This window comes from Bubalus bubalis, chromosome X (genome assembly GCF_019923935.1).
Source record: "Bubalus bubalis isolate 160015118507 breed Murrah chromosome X, NDDB_SH_1, whole genome shotgun sequence".
Classification (NCBI taxonomy): Eukaryota; Metazoa; Chordata; class Mammalia; order Artiodactyla; family Bovidae; genus Bubalus; species Bubalus bubalis.
The window spans coordinates 123,515,380-123,530,693 of NC_059181.1; the positions used below are offsets into that span (position 1 = coordinate 123,515,380).

At 47.4% G+C, this 15,314-nt stretch overlaps 1 pseudogene; it reads left to right on the forward strand.

Annotated features, from left to right (window-relative positions):
• The first annotated feature begins 236 nt into the window (after nt 1-236).
• Nucleotides 237-9,651, forward strand: LOC102393739 (annotated as a pseudogene).
• The last annotated feature ends 5,663 nt before the right edge of the window (nt 9,652-15,314 follow it).

The window sequence follows — 15,314 nt, forward strand, 5'->3', positions numbered from 1 at the left end:
CTGTTTCTGTCTCTCTTCATGTCTCTGTCCATTTCTCTCTGTGTCTCAGTCTCTCTGTCTCTAGAGCTCTTCTCCCCTCTTCACCACCCCATCCTCCTTTCTCTTGGAGAGAAGTCCGCAGTTTCCCGATTCTCAGAGCCACGCCTCCACGCCGCCAGCACCGGGTCTTCTGTATGTCCTGTTTTAATTATGCAATGCCCTATTTCCTCCCCCAGATCTCCCAGGCTCAGCCTCCGATGGTCTGGCAGGTGAGCTCGCCTGGCTCCTTCCTGTGCCACCAAGGCAAACGTGGAATGGATGTCAGTGCTGAGTTCTCGGCTCTGGGACATGCCCCTGCACCACCTCTCCATCCCAGGTGAGGCCCCACAGGCTCAGCTCCGTGGGGATGTGGCTGGGAGATGGGCCTGAGTGTAGGAAGCCTCAGTGCCAAATATGCACACATGCAGGCACACACAGGGACATTGAACACACACACACACACACACACACACATTCACACACACAGCAAACACACATGCACACATACTGCACACATACATACCAGCACCTACCCTCGTCTGTCCACTTTATAACATTCAACCCAGAAGGTATGTGAACCCCCTAGAGTCTGCCTCCAGGACACATGCTAGCCACCCTGGGGGGCAGGGTTGTGTTTTCTCAGCCACTCTGTCCTACTCCTGGGGACTCCTCACCTTTCTGCCCACGTTTTCCATCAGAGCTTGTGCAGCACATTCTGCACTTGAGCCTGGAGGGCCCAAAGTTTAAGGGGGCCACCCACCCCGAAACAACTCGATAAGTCGTACCAGAACTATCTAATTAAAATGAGGAACCTCTGACTGTAGCCAGTTTGGTTGCAAAAAGTGCTGCAAGGCTCAGCCATGGGTGGGCATCTCGACTTGGGGATGCCCAGTGGTGACCAGGTAGGCGGGCACTTCCAGGGTGACACTGCTGTGCTCAGGCCATCAGAGGGGTGGCCACCAGACACCGTGGCCTGGAAGGGGAGGGTCCCTGCCAGACAGCACCCTGCTCACCTCCTCAAGGTGCAAACACACCCCAGTCTCCACCAGCACTCCTCTGGCCATGCCAACACTGGGCCCTGCCCTGGCTCTGTGACCCTGGGCACTGCCTGCTGGGAGCACACATGGACAGTTGGACAAACAGGAAGTGCTGTTTTCTATGGAAGGCAGCTTTAGATTCTTTCTCACCCTTTCCACAGCTGTGGGGTTCTATGCTGGCCACCCCCACCCCCCGGGAGGAGGGGCCCCCACACAGCCCTTCCCTTGAGGGTGTGGAACAGACAGGGAACCGTGGACCCAGTCTCTCAGCCCTTCCCGGTGCTTCCCCATAGGGAAGGCTGTGAGGGCCCAACAAGGAGGAGGCTTCCGAGTCCTCAGACCTCCTCCATCCACAGAGGGACCCTTGGCCTCTCTCCTTCCTGTACCCCTTACATAATAACTCATGATGCCTCTCCCTCAAGCCCGGGCACCACTCATCTGCTTCTATCTTTGTACATTTGCCTGTTCTGGACATCTCTTATAAATGGACACATAAAATGTGTCCTTCTGTGTCTGCTTCTCTCACTGACCATCGTGTGTTCAAGGTCCATCCACGATGTAGCCTGTGTCAGAACTTCACTCCTTTTCATGGTGAGGCATAGACCAGTGTGTGTATGGACCACATGCTGCTGACCCACCCATCCATCCATCCACCCACACACACACACATCCACTCATCCATCCATTTAACCACCCACACATCCACGCACCCATCCATCCATAAATCAACCATCCATCATCCATCCATCCATTCACTGACCAATCCATCACCCACCCATACACTGATCCATCCATCCACCCACCCACCATCCATTCATCCATGCATCCACTTATCTATCCACCCATCCATTCACTCTTCTGTAACATCATCAAATCAAATTATATTATGAACTTGTAAATCCTCCTTCCTGTCCCTTGACCCTGAGAATAAATAAGAAAAAAAAAAAAAAGAGAGAGAGAGAGAGAGAAATAAAGCTAGTGCAAACCTATGTTAGGAGACGGAAGGGAAGGATTTCTGGATTGTCCCCAAGTGACTGCTAAAGTATGAATCTCCCCCACACTGTCTCTGAAACAGACCACACAGATTTAAAAGGAAAAAGAATAAATGAAACCACACTTAAATGACCATAAATAAATGACAACACTGGCATCATAAAGAGTCTGAAAATACTATGAATAACTTCAAAGTACTTGTACCTAAAGAGGGTCTGCCTGTGCTCAGTTGTGTCTGACTCTTTGCAACCCCATGGACTGTACACGCCAGGCTCCTCTGCCCATGGGATTCTGCAGGCAAGAATAATGGAGTGGGTTGTCATTCCCTTCCCAGGGGATCTTCCCAACCCAGGGATCACCCCTGCATCATTTGTGCCTCCTGCTTTGGCAAGCAGGCTCTTTGCCATGACAACCACCTGGGAAACAAGAAACTCCAGGGGTCCAGCCCCAGTTGGATCCAGGGATTCCCTCGGGAGGACTGCGTTGGTGATTAAAAGGATAGATAAAAGGAAAAAGACACAGGGGCTTGACCTGACTCGTTTACGTGGGAAACTAATAAAGTTCGTGACACCGAACTTGCTCTGACCACGGAGGCCACAGGCACCCTCTCGAATCACGGAAGGTGCCCCACCCTGGGCACCTTCTCGAGTGGGTCTTAGAAACCCAGGCAAGTAAGTGGTCTCAGAGAGCCCCCATGCTCCGATCAGTCACCCTGAAGGAAGAAAAGAGAAGAAAAGGAGAGAAAAGGAAGTAAGAACGACACGGGGAGACCAAGCCTGATGAGCAAGGCCCGTAGCTTTATTTTCAAAGGGGGCTTATATACCTTAAGTTGTGTATAGAGGATAATAGGGGGTGTAAAATCATGCAAAGTCAGCAGTCTTTGATCCTTATTGAGACCAGGCTTTCTTTTCTGCAAACTTATAGTATACAAATGCTTTAGGTGATTTACCTCATCTTCTGGCCAGAAGGCCTGTTAACATTTTATGACTCTGATAATAGTTTGTCAACCATAAGACTTATTTTCTCTAAGAGTAATTATTTTAAAGTTGGGCGCCATCCTCCGAACGTGTTAGATAAAGTTGCATTCCTATAGGGCAAAGGTGCAGTGGGCTTACAACAAGGAAAGAATTTATTACCTTAAGGGTCTAAAGTTGTTAACACCAAGGCCACTACTTATTATTTCTATATACCAACTATATTAATTAATATACTCCCAAGGACACAATACAGGGGATGTGGAAACTTGGCAGCAAGCATTGGCTCAACAATGAAATATTTTACTAGTTCTATTCTAACAATTTCTAACTCTCCAAGAGGCTCTATACTATTTGAATATCTTAAGCTTCCCATGCCTCTCCGGTTGGGAGACTGTAAACAATCGTATGCATAGCTGTAGGAGTCCAGGTAAACCTTTCAGGCAAGTTAGAGAGCCATCTGAGGGGTTTGGATTGAAACACTACTATTATGCCCAGGAGGCTAATTAGCTAGAGCTCTAAGTTGATTTCCTTCAAGGAAAAGGTGATGGGGATAGCTCCCCATTAATGTCAGAGGAGTTGGTCAAAGTCGTAAAATAGTAAAACAGACAGATTCTGGTTTGGGGGTAGACACTCAGGCAGATCCAGGGGGGCCCTCGAGTCCTGACTCGCCTTTGCATGTCAGGCCTCTCCGCATGAACTTTGTCATGGGTGGGAACTCTCGTGCTGGCTCCTGGCAAGAAACCATAAAATCAAAAGCCATCTTAAGCCTTTTCTGTCCAAAAACGGGATTCCTTAAATAAATTGACTTTCACTTTCTCACAGCTGCAGAGATCCCATTTCCGGACAAGATTCAGTTCCCGGGACTCAGTGGATATGACTTTTGGGACTCCCCCATGCCCCGCGGCGCTATAGCTGTGCATCCTTAGGACGGCTTGGGGGCACAGAGGACAGGCTCAGGGGGTGACATGTCCCCCACCTGGTTTGCCTGCAGGGAGCCACGGCATGATGACATACTGCCTGAACAAGAAGTCACCCATCTCTCACAAGGAGTCGAGGCTGCTGCAGCTTCTGGGCAAAGTGCTGCCATGTGTCACCCTGCCCGTGGTGCTCAAGTGGTCCACCACCCAGGTGAGAGACTGCAGGCATGCCCGGGCCCTGGACCCAGCTCCAGCCACTAGTGTCACCCACAGGGGGCAGTGTCCTTATCCTTGTTGGGGAAACGGTATTGAGAACAAACCTGCTGTAAAGCAGAATTGTTTAGTCGCTCAGTCATGCCTGACTCATTGCGACCCCATGGACTATAGTTGGCCAGGCTTCTCTGTCCATGGGATTCTACAGGCAAGAATACTGGAGTGGTTCACCATGCCTTCCTCCAGGAGATCTTCCCCACCCAGAGAGCCTCCAAGAAAAGTAGGAAAGGACACAGCTTTACTCTGGAACTAGCCTGAAGCCAGAACGGGGACCCATGGACTAACAGCATCACTGTCTGAAGTCACAGAGGCTGGGGGAGCTGGGAGGGGAAGGGGGAGGCTGGGTCCCGCCTTTTGTGCAGCTGAGCTGACACCAGAGCTCCTTTTTGGTCCCAGATAAGCAATAGCTGAGTTCCCATGTACTCTGAGGTGGGTTTGCATTTGTACCCTGGCACCCCCTCCAGGGAGACTTTCTTGGTGGCTCAGACAGTAAAGAATCAGCTTGCAATGCAGGGGACCCGGGTTTGATCACTGAGCCAGGAAGATCCCATGGAGGAGAAAATGGCACCCCACTGTAGTATTCTCACCTGGGAAATGCCATGGACAAAGGAGCCTGGCAGGCTATACAGTCCATGGGGTCACAGAGAGTCGAGACGAAATGAAGCAACTGAGAACACATGCACACACTAACACCCCTCCCCTGTAGTGCTTCTGCAGGGTGGATCAGGGGTTTTATGGGGTGGAGAGAAGTCGGGGTAGGAGGCAGTCATTGCGGAGGATGGAGAGTAGTCAATGGCAGGGGCCCTGTCTGTGGAGAGGGGGCACCCAATTGACAGCAGTCCTGTCACTGGCACACACATTAGCCAGGGGGTGGATGCAGGGCAGGGTAGAAAACCCACCTGGGCCCAGGTGCCCGCAGGAGCAGGGGCCCACCAGCAGGGGACAGATGGCCACCGCCTTCCTGAACCCGCACTTGAGGGGCAATCATATTCCTGGTTTTTCTGCTCCCAGGCTGGTCCTCCTAAGAAGACAAAAGGCTGTCAACCACAGCTCTTGCCTTGTGTAATTGCTTCCTCCTGGGAGGTTCCAGGTTGCTGGAATCCCCCTCAGGGGATCTGATTGGCAGAGAGCCAGGGCTGGAATGTGGACAAACTACATTCCTCCTTGCATCAGGGGCCTTCAGCCTGGCCTTAAGAGTTCACACCCAGAGGAGGGAGGGAGCAGGAGGGGGTCCACCAGAGCCCAGGAGTCCTGCAGGACTGGGGTCCCTCTGCTCTGAGGGCCCCTTGTTGCTGGGTCTCTCTGTTCTGCGTCCCTCCAGGGCAGGGTCCCTCCATCCGCGGGGGCCTCGGTGCTGTGGTCTCAAGTGGTATGGCTGCCAAAGAGACCTGGGTGTGTGCATGGTGGGGGGCACGGGTGGTGGTCTTTCAGGGGGTGTTGAAGATCAGCGACTGCAGCAGCACTTCATTTAATCTTTGTAGAGGTAGATGGCAAGTGCCTGTGTATAGCTGACAATATTCAGATGAATCTTTGCTTTTTCTTTTAATTTGGATTGGGAGAGAGGTGCTGTGACTTCCTTTCCCATTTTTTATCTTATTTTTTTCTTTTTCCATTATGACTCTGTGTAGAGAACACAGTACCATTTTCTGCTATTAGTTTATGTTAATATTAGTTTTTGCTTTTTCTTTTATTTTGGATAGAGAGAATCTATTATTTTCTTTCCTTTTTTTTATTTGTATGTTTTTTTTTTTTTCCTTTTTCCATTATGACTCCTTGTAGAGGACACAGTATGTTTTCTGCTATGAATTTATATTAGGGCTTCCCTGGTGGCTCAGTTGGTAAAGAATCTGCTTGCAATGCGGGTGATATGGGTTGAATTCCTGGGTTGGGAAAATCTGGAGAAGAGAATGGCAACGCACTCCAGTAATCTTGCCTGGATAATTCCATGGACAGAGGAGTCTGGTGGCCTACAGTCCATCGGATCGAAAAGACTTGGAAATAACTGAGCAACTTTCACTTTTCAATTTATGTTAAACTTATTTTTGCTTTTTCCTGTCTTATTTGTGTGGTGGACAGATGTTTCTTCCTTTCGTTCTCTCCCCTTGGTTCCTTGCCTTTCCTAGTGCTGTTTGTGGGGGTGGGCACAGACCTCTGTGGGTCTTGTATGTCCTCATGTTGAAGGGTCCAGCTTAGGTGTTGTGGAGCCTGGGCTGTTGAACCCACAAGGAGCTTTCACCCAGAGACTGCCTGAGAGGAGGGTGAGGCTGGACTCTGCAGGAACACCCCCCCCCCCCATGACCACAATCTGGACCTCAGATCTGTGCTCCACCTGATCAGTGACCCTGGAGACCCTGTTCCCAGAAGCAGGGCCTCAACCCCAGCAGCACCAACACTGTGGATTTCACAGTGGATAATGTGGCCCTCAGTTGGGCGTCCTCAGTGCATGCCCAGCCCCTAAGCAGGGGGCCGCCCTCTCTGCCCAGCACAGGTGTGCAGGTGCTGAGCATCACGAAGCAGCTGGATGCTGGCACAAGGACCTGCGGATGGTGCACATGGAGGAGGGCACTGAGAGGAACCTGCACTCTGGCCACATGGTGTACATGACGGCCCTAAGGGAGGTAGGGGTGGGGACAGGGGGTAGGGACTGGGGGGGTGTCTGCCATCTAGGGACACCCATGTCTGGTCCAGGCAGGAGGGGGAGGGCCTCTGAGGGGATGGGCACACGTCCACTCAGATGGACATATGGTCACTCCAGGCAGGAGATGCTGATCTCTAAGGGGACAACACAGGTCCACTCCCTTTAGAAGACACTGGCCTCTAAGGAGATGGACACGCATCCACTCCAGGCAGGAGAGGACTGACCTCTGGCATCAGTCACTCAGAATTCCAGACCAACGTGCATTTCTGAACTCACACCTGTACCTCTGGCCTCTGGGGTGTCTCCCAGAATTTGGCTATACCAGGTCCCTGACACATCCTTACCTGTGTCCAGTTTTGGGGTGTCCAGTCCATTCTTTCAGCTGCTGGCCAAGTCACTTAGTGTTTCACTCTGGCCTTGGCCCCCGGTGCCCCCACCACAGAACCTCATGACCCTTGGGGTCTGGAGGTTCTGTCCTGGGCCTCAGTGTGCATGTACCCTGCTGCCCTCGCATGCTACCAGGAGTACAGATTTCACACAATATTATAAGCACTGCTCTCTGCTTCTGTGCGCACACACACACACAGGCATATCCATGCACACACAGACCCTGAACACATGAACACCTGCATGTGCACCTGTACCTACAGGAGCGTGTACATACACACAAACACACACACACACAAGAGCAATGCCACAACTCCCCACTGCCATTCAGGAGAGACTCGGTCCCTTGGGAGCAGGTGCCATGCTTTATGTCTTTTTGTGTCAGGACCCCCCAACCCGTCTGTAGAGTGGCTGTGCTGGGGGAAGTCCCCACCCACGCCCCTCTGTCTCTCACTAAAAGGCCCGTCTCCTCCACCCCCACCCAGAACGCCCTCATGGAGATCTCAGAATGGCTGGAGAACCACTCCCAGGAAGTGGTTATCCTGGCGTGCAGGAACTTCAAGGGCATGACGGAGGACCTGCACGAGTACCTGATGGACTGCATCAAGAACATCTCTGGGGACATGCTGTGTCCCCATGGAGTGATCAGGGGCCACAGGCTCCCCATGCTCTTGGCAGCGAGGGCAGTGGGAGCACTAGGTTTCACTGCAATCAGACCATTCGCTAGCTTCATGAGGCTGATTCAGGCACTGGGTGATGCTGCTCACAGAATCCCAGTAATCCACCCACTACTGTCTCCACTCAAACACCCCAATAACCAGCCCATCACTGGTCACAGGCACCCTCAATAATACACCCTTCCCGGTCTCTATTCAGACACCCCACAAATCCACCAATCACGCCTCAAGATGCCCCAGTAATCCACTCGCTGTTTCCTATCAGAAACCCCAATAATCCACCCAGCTCTGTTTCCACTCAGGCACCCCAATAATCAACCCATCACTGCTCAAGACACCCCAGTAATCTACCCACTAGTGTCTCTACTCAGACATGCCAATAACCCACCCATGACTGTCTCTTCTCACAGAGAACCCAGTAACCAGCCCATCACTGCTCATAGACACCCTAATAATTCACACATCACTGTAGCTTCTCAGACACCTCCAATAACTGACATATCGTGTCACAAGGCACCCCAATAACCACTGTGCACATGTCTCACAGGCACCCAGATGATTCTCCCCCCAGGAGGTGCTGACTCTGCACCAGCTGTGGTCCCAGGGCCAGTAGGTCATCCTGTCGTACAAGGATGAGGCATCCATGAGTCAGCATGTAGAACCGTGGCCTGGTATCCCCTACTGGTGGGGGAACCAGGTGAAGCCCCAAGACCTTGTCCACTACCTGTAGCACATGAAGAGCTGCAGCCACCCAGGTGAGTGCCGCCTTCACACCGGGATACCTGGTCATATGCATGTCCTAGTGCATGGGGCTGGCTTTGGGTTCAAATGGAGAAATGGAATAGGAGGTATTAAGGGATACTATTCTGCTCACCACATGGGGAGCAGGGCATGGACATCCTTGGGGATGTTACTGTGTCCACCATATGGGGCCAGGACATGGACATCTTTGGGATCACTGTCCAGCCCGCCTGCCCTCTGTAACAGGAGAAATTCATGAGTCAACACCCCTGTGAGCCCCTTCTGTCTGAACTTTGGTCTTTGTCAGACATCTGAATCTCTGACCACTGCGGAGGCCAGAGTCTGAGCGGGTGATGGCACAGCTTGGTGACTGCGTGGGCAGGTGAACCCCATGGTTTAGGGCTCGCATGGGTGGGTGACTGCCTGGGTGGGTGACCCCATGGGTTACTGGTCACATGGGCAGGAGATCGTGTGGGTGGGTGACCGGTTTGAGTTGCTGATTGCAGGGTGGGTTACCATGTGAGTTGCTGACCCGGTGAGTGGGTGACCGTGTGGGCGGGTGACGGTGTGAGTGGGTAATCATGTGGAGAGGTGACTGCATAACCTCTTAGGTTAGTGACCCAATGGGTGGGTGACCACGTGGGTTGGTGACCACATAGTTTGGTTGGCCACATGACTCCATGGGTTAGTGACTAACATGTGGGCAGCTGACCCCACAGCCGGCACCATGAACAGCAGCCCTCTCTTGTCCCAGGCAGGCTGTTTATGGCCGGCATAAACCTCACAGAGAACCTGGAGTTTGTCTGCGTCCAACCGGCCTGGTCCCTGGTGAAGCTGACCCAGTGGGGGCTCCCCTGCCTTTGCACATGGGTGAAGGGCCAGTGCCCAGGGTCAGCCACCGGCTGTACCAACACCATCACAGGCGACCTCATGTGGGCTGACGGGTTTGTTGGCGATGTCATCGGGTTGAACTGGAAGCTGCTTCAGGGCTGATGGACAGTGCGTGTGTGGAGCTGGGGGGCATCGTGGACTCTGCGTCTCAGTCACGTGCTGTGACGTTACCGGCCTGAACTGGAAGCTGGCTTGGGGCTGACGGATGGCCCACTGAGGAGCTGGGCATGGTGCAGGCCACTCCTCGTTCGCATCCTGTGATGTCACTGGGCTGAACCAGAAGCTGTTTTGGGGCAGACGGATGGCACATGGGTGGAGCTGGGTAACGCTGAGGCTGTGTCTCAGTCACGTCCTGCAACGTCACTGGCCTGAACTGGAAGCCACCTCGGGGCTGCCAGACGGCGCGTGGAGGAGCTGGGCATTGCAGAGGCTATTCTCAGCCCTGTCCTGAGGGGCTGGTCATCCATCCGCCCGTGCACTGAACGTGGGTGACTGCAGAGGTGGGGCCAGGTGGTAGCGTCCATAGTCTCCTCCGTCCTCCATGTATCTCTCGGCAAATGCTGGCTGTGAGGTGATGATTAAAGGTGAGCACATGATTTGTACAATCACATCCTCAGGGAGCCACACCTGGTTCTCGGGTCTATGACTTCCCCATGGGAGAGGCTGGGGTGCCCCCTCCCCCTGGGTGGTGAGAGTAAGACAGTGACCCCCAGTTGGGGAGGGGAGGAGGCACTATGGACACTAGTGTCCATAAGAGGGACACTATAGTGTCCATAAGAGGGGACTCAGTGCATAGTGATCTCACTGAGACCCCCTTTTATTAGATAAGGGACTTCCCTGGTGGCTCACTTAAAAAGGTCTTCTTATCTCTCCTTGCTAGTCTTTGGACTGCATTCAGGTGGCTATATCTTTCTGTGTCTCCTTTGCCTTTCTCTTCTCTTCTCATCTATTTGTAAGGCCTCCTCAGACAACCTCTTTGCCTTTTTGCATTTCTTTTTCTTGTGGATGGTTTTGATCACCACCTCCTGTACAATGTTAGGAACCGCCATCCATAGGTCTTCTGGTACTCTGTGTGCCAGATCTAACCCTTGAATCTATTTGTCACTTCCAATGTATACTCACAAGGGATTTGAATAAAGCAAAGAAACAGAGGAAACCAATAGAATGGGAAAGACTTAGAGATCTCTTCAAGAAAATGAGACATAGCAAGGGAACATTTCATGCAAAGACAGGCACAATAAAGGAAAGAAACGTTATGGGCCTAACTAAAGCAGAAAAGATTAAGAAGAGGTAGCAAGAATACACAGAAAAACTGTTTAAACAAATCTTGCTGCTGCTGCTGCTAAGTCGCTTCAGTCGTGTCCGACTCCGTGCGACCCCACAGACGGCAGCCCACCAGGCTCCCAGGCAAGAACACTGGAGTGGGTTGTCATTTCCTTCTCCAATGCATGAAAGTGAAAAGTGAAAGTGAAGATGCTAAGTGTATCCGACTCTTAGCGACCCCATGGACTGCAGCCTACTAGGCTCCTCTGTCCATGGGATTTTCCAGGCAAGAGTGCTGGAGTGGGTTGCCATTGCCTTCTCCGAAACAAATCTTAATAACCTGGATAACCAAGATGGTGTGATCACTAACCTAGAGCCAGACATCCTGGAGTGCAGAGTCAAGTGGGCCTTAGGAAGCATCAGTATGAACAAAGCTAGTGGAGGTGATTAAATTCCAGCTGAGCTCTTTCAAATCCGGAAAGATGCTACTGTTAAAGTGCTACAGTCAATACGCCAGCCAGTTTGGAAAACTTGGCAGTGGCCACAGGACTGGAAAAGGTCTGTTTTCATTTCAATCCCAAAGAAGGGCAATGCCAAACAATGTTCAAACTACCACACAACTGCACTCATTTCACATGCTAGCAAGGTAATGTTCAAAATCCTTCAAGCTAGGCTTCAACAGTACATGACCCAAAAACTTCACAGTCCACACATTCAAACAGTTGATTCTAAATGCACAGTGATGCCACAAAGATGGTCAAGGCAAAGACACACAATGTGATTTTATTTATGTCTAAATCAGTGAAACAAAATATTCACTGCAAGGTACAAATGTTTTTAGCATGAAAAATCTTATATTTGAATATGAAATATCCTGCTGAAATTGAAAAATATGTTTTAAAGTGAAATTCAATCTTAATTGTCAATTATTCTGAGACTATGGAAAAAAGGAAATAAAATTACGTTCATTGGGGCTGCTTCAGTTCAGTTCAGTTGCTCAGTCGTGTCCAACTCTTTTCATTGGGGGCTGCTTAAACTTTCACAGATGTTTTTTTCTTAAAAATTCCCTTACAGTTTTACAGTCTTAATTAGGTATTAAATGATCAGTAGATTGTATACTATGTTTGTTTTCTGGACATTTAAATTTCCTTTAATTTATGAATGTAACTAGAATGTTTTTCTATTGAGTGAGTATTAAAAATTACTCCTCTCTCTTGTGTGGGACACACTGTTTACACTACTGTTGGGAGACATTTTATTGCCTAAAACCTTTTATAATTCAGCTCTACAATCTAGGTTGTTTGTTTGTTTTGCTCTGTTTAGGCTGACAATTTTCTCATCTATTTTTAGTATCTTCAGAGTTTCTGTTAGGAATATGTGTCTGCTGTTGTTTACTTGCACAGTCATGTCCAACTCTTTGCCATCCCATGGACTGTAAGCCCACCAGTCTCTTCTGTTCACGGGGATTCTCCAGGCAAGAACAGTGGAGTGGGTTGCCATGCTCTCCTGCAGGGGATCTTCCTGACCCAGAGGTGGAATCCACATCTGCTATGGCTCCTGCATTGCAGGCAGATTCTTTACCACTATGTGAAAATAGATCTTGTATACATGAAACCCACTTTAATTATGAAGATGCATAATTGGTGAAAAGCAAAGATGGAAAAGCCCAAACAAGAATTTATCTTTTACCAATTAATAATAAGAAAAAAACCCTTCATTTCAAGTTGCCTTCATTTATTTTTTCAATTAACTTTTCATTGAAGAATAATTGCTTTCCATAATTTTGTTGTTTTCTGTCAAACTTCAACATAACAGTCTTTCTTAACTCATAGTTTCTCTTGAATATCATCTTATTCTGTGTAAATAACTTCTTTTAACATTTCTTACAGACAAGGTATCTGCTGAGAATGAATTCCCCAATTTTTTGTTCATATGAGAACATCTCCTTCTCCTTTGTTTTTGAAGGATAATATTCCTGGACGTAGAAGTTAATTTCAGTAGATTGAAAAAAAAAAAAAACATTTTATTTATAGACATGTTGTACCTGTACCATGAATTTACTAGTTAAGCTGTATAATTCATTGATTTGTAACTTATTCATAGGTTGAATAACCATAACCACAGCCTCATTCTAGAATATTTTCATCACTCCAATGGGAAACACTCTCCAGTTGGCAGACATTTTCCATATCCCCTTCATCTGGGCCCTTGCATTCACCCCTCTGTTTTCCATCTTTAGAGAATTACCTAATCTGGGACATACACATTCACATGAACAGAATAATGTAATACATAGACTTTTGTTTCTGGCTTCTTTTAATTAACATAATCATTTCAGAGCTCTAGCATGTTATAGCTTGTATAAGAACTCCATTCATTTGATGGCCAAATAATTTTGCATTGCATGTTTTATTTATTCGATCACCAGTTGATGGGCATTTGAGTTATTTCAACTTTTTAAACTTTTTTAGTTTATTTCTTTTTAAACTTTTTATTTTTAATTTAATAATTTAAAAATTTTAAATTTAATAGCTGTTTCTGCATCTATGTAGGTTATCATATGATTTTTAGCTTTCCTTTGGTTAATATGGTCTGTCACATTGATTGATTTCCAAATATTGAAGAATCCTTGCATCCCTAGAATAAACCTAACTTGATCATGGTTTTTGATGTGTTGTTGAATTCTGCTTGCTAAAATTTTGCTGAGGATTTTTTGTATCTATGTTCATCAGTGATATTGGCCTGTAGTTTTATTATTTTGTCTTGTCTTTGTCTGGTTTTGATATCAGGGTGATGGTAGCCTCATAGAATGAGTTTGGAAGTGTTCCTTCCTCTGCAGTTTTTTGAGAGTTTTAGAAGGATAGGCATTTGCTCTCATCTCTGAATGTTTGATAGAATTCACCTGTGAAGCCATCTGGTCCTAGGCTTTTGTCTTTTGGGAATTTTTGATCACAGCTTCGATTTGGAGCTTGTAATTGGGTGGTTCATAATTTCTCTTTCTTCCTGGTTCAGTCTTGGAAGATTGAGCTTTTCTAAGCATCTGTCCATTTCTTCCAGGTTATCCATTTTATTGCCATAGAGTTGTTTATAATAGTCTCTTATAATCCTTTGTATTTCTGCATTTTCTGTTGTAACCTCTCCTTTTTCATTTCTAAGTTTGTTGATTTGATTCTTCTATTTTTCTTGATGAGTCTGGCTAAAGGTTTGTGAATTTTGTTTATCTTCTCAAAGAACCAGATTTTTGTTTATTAATCTTTGCTATTGTTTCTTTCATTTATTTTTCATTTATTTCTGTTCAGATCTTTATGATTTCTTTCCATGTACTAATTTTGGCTATTTTTTGTTGTTCTTCTTTATCAGTTGTTTCAGGAGTGAATTAAGGTTGTCTATTCGATGCTTTTCTTGTTTCTTGAGTTAGGATTGTATTGTACAAACTTCCCTCTTACAACTGCTTTTACTGCATCCCATAGGTTTTGAGTTGTTATGTTTTCATTGTCATTTTTTTCTAGAAAATTTTTGATTTCCATTTTGATTTCTTCAGTAACCTGTTGGTTATTTAGAAACCTGTTGTTTAATCTCCATGGATTTGTGTTTCTTACAGTTTTTTTTTTTCCTTCTAATTGATATCTAGTCTCATAGTGTTGTGGTCAGAGAAGATGCTTGATACTATTTCAATTTTGTAAATTTTACTGAAGTTTGATTTGGGACCCAAGGTGTGGTCTGTCCTGGAGAATGTTCCATGTGCATTTGAGAAGAAGGTGTATTCTTCTCCATTTGGATGGCGTGTCCTGAAGATATCAATGAGATTCATCTCATCTCATGTGTCATTTAAGACATGTGTTTCTGTATTAATTTTCTGTTTTGATGATCTGTCCATTGGTGTGATGGGGAGTTAAAGTCAACTATGATTGTTTTACTGTCAGTTTCTCTTTTAATGTCTGTTAGTGTTTGTCTTATGTATTGAGGTGCTCCTATGTTGGGGGCATAGATGTTTACAATTGCTATGTTTTCATCTTGTATTGATCCCTTCATCACTATGTAGTGTCCTTCCTTTTCTATTGTAATCTTCTTTAGTTTAAAGTATGATATGAGGATTGCTATTTCATCTTTCTTTTGATTCCCATTTGGATGGCATATATTTTTCCATCCTGTCACTTTCAGTCTATATGTTTCTTTAGGTCTGAAGTGGGTTTCTTGTAGACAGCATGTACATGGCTCTTTTTCTTTTAAATTAATATATTTATTTTAATTGGAGGCTACTTTTCAGTATTGTGGTGATTTTTGCTATATGTTGAGTTAAATCCGTCATGAGTGTACATGTCTTCCCCATCCTGAAACCCCTACCACTTCTCTCCCCATCCCATCCCTTAGGGTTTTCCCTGTGCACCGGCTTTGAGTGCCCTATGTCATGCATCAAAGTTGGATGGGTGATCTATTTCACATATCATAATATACATGTCTCTCAAATCTCTCAAATCATCTCACCCTGGCCTTCTCCCACA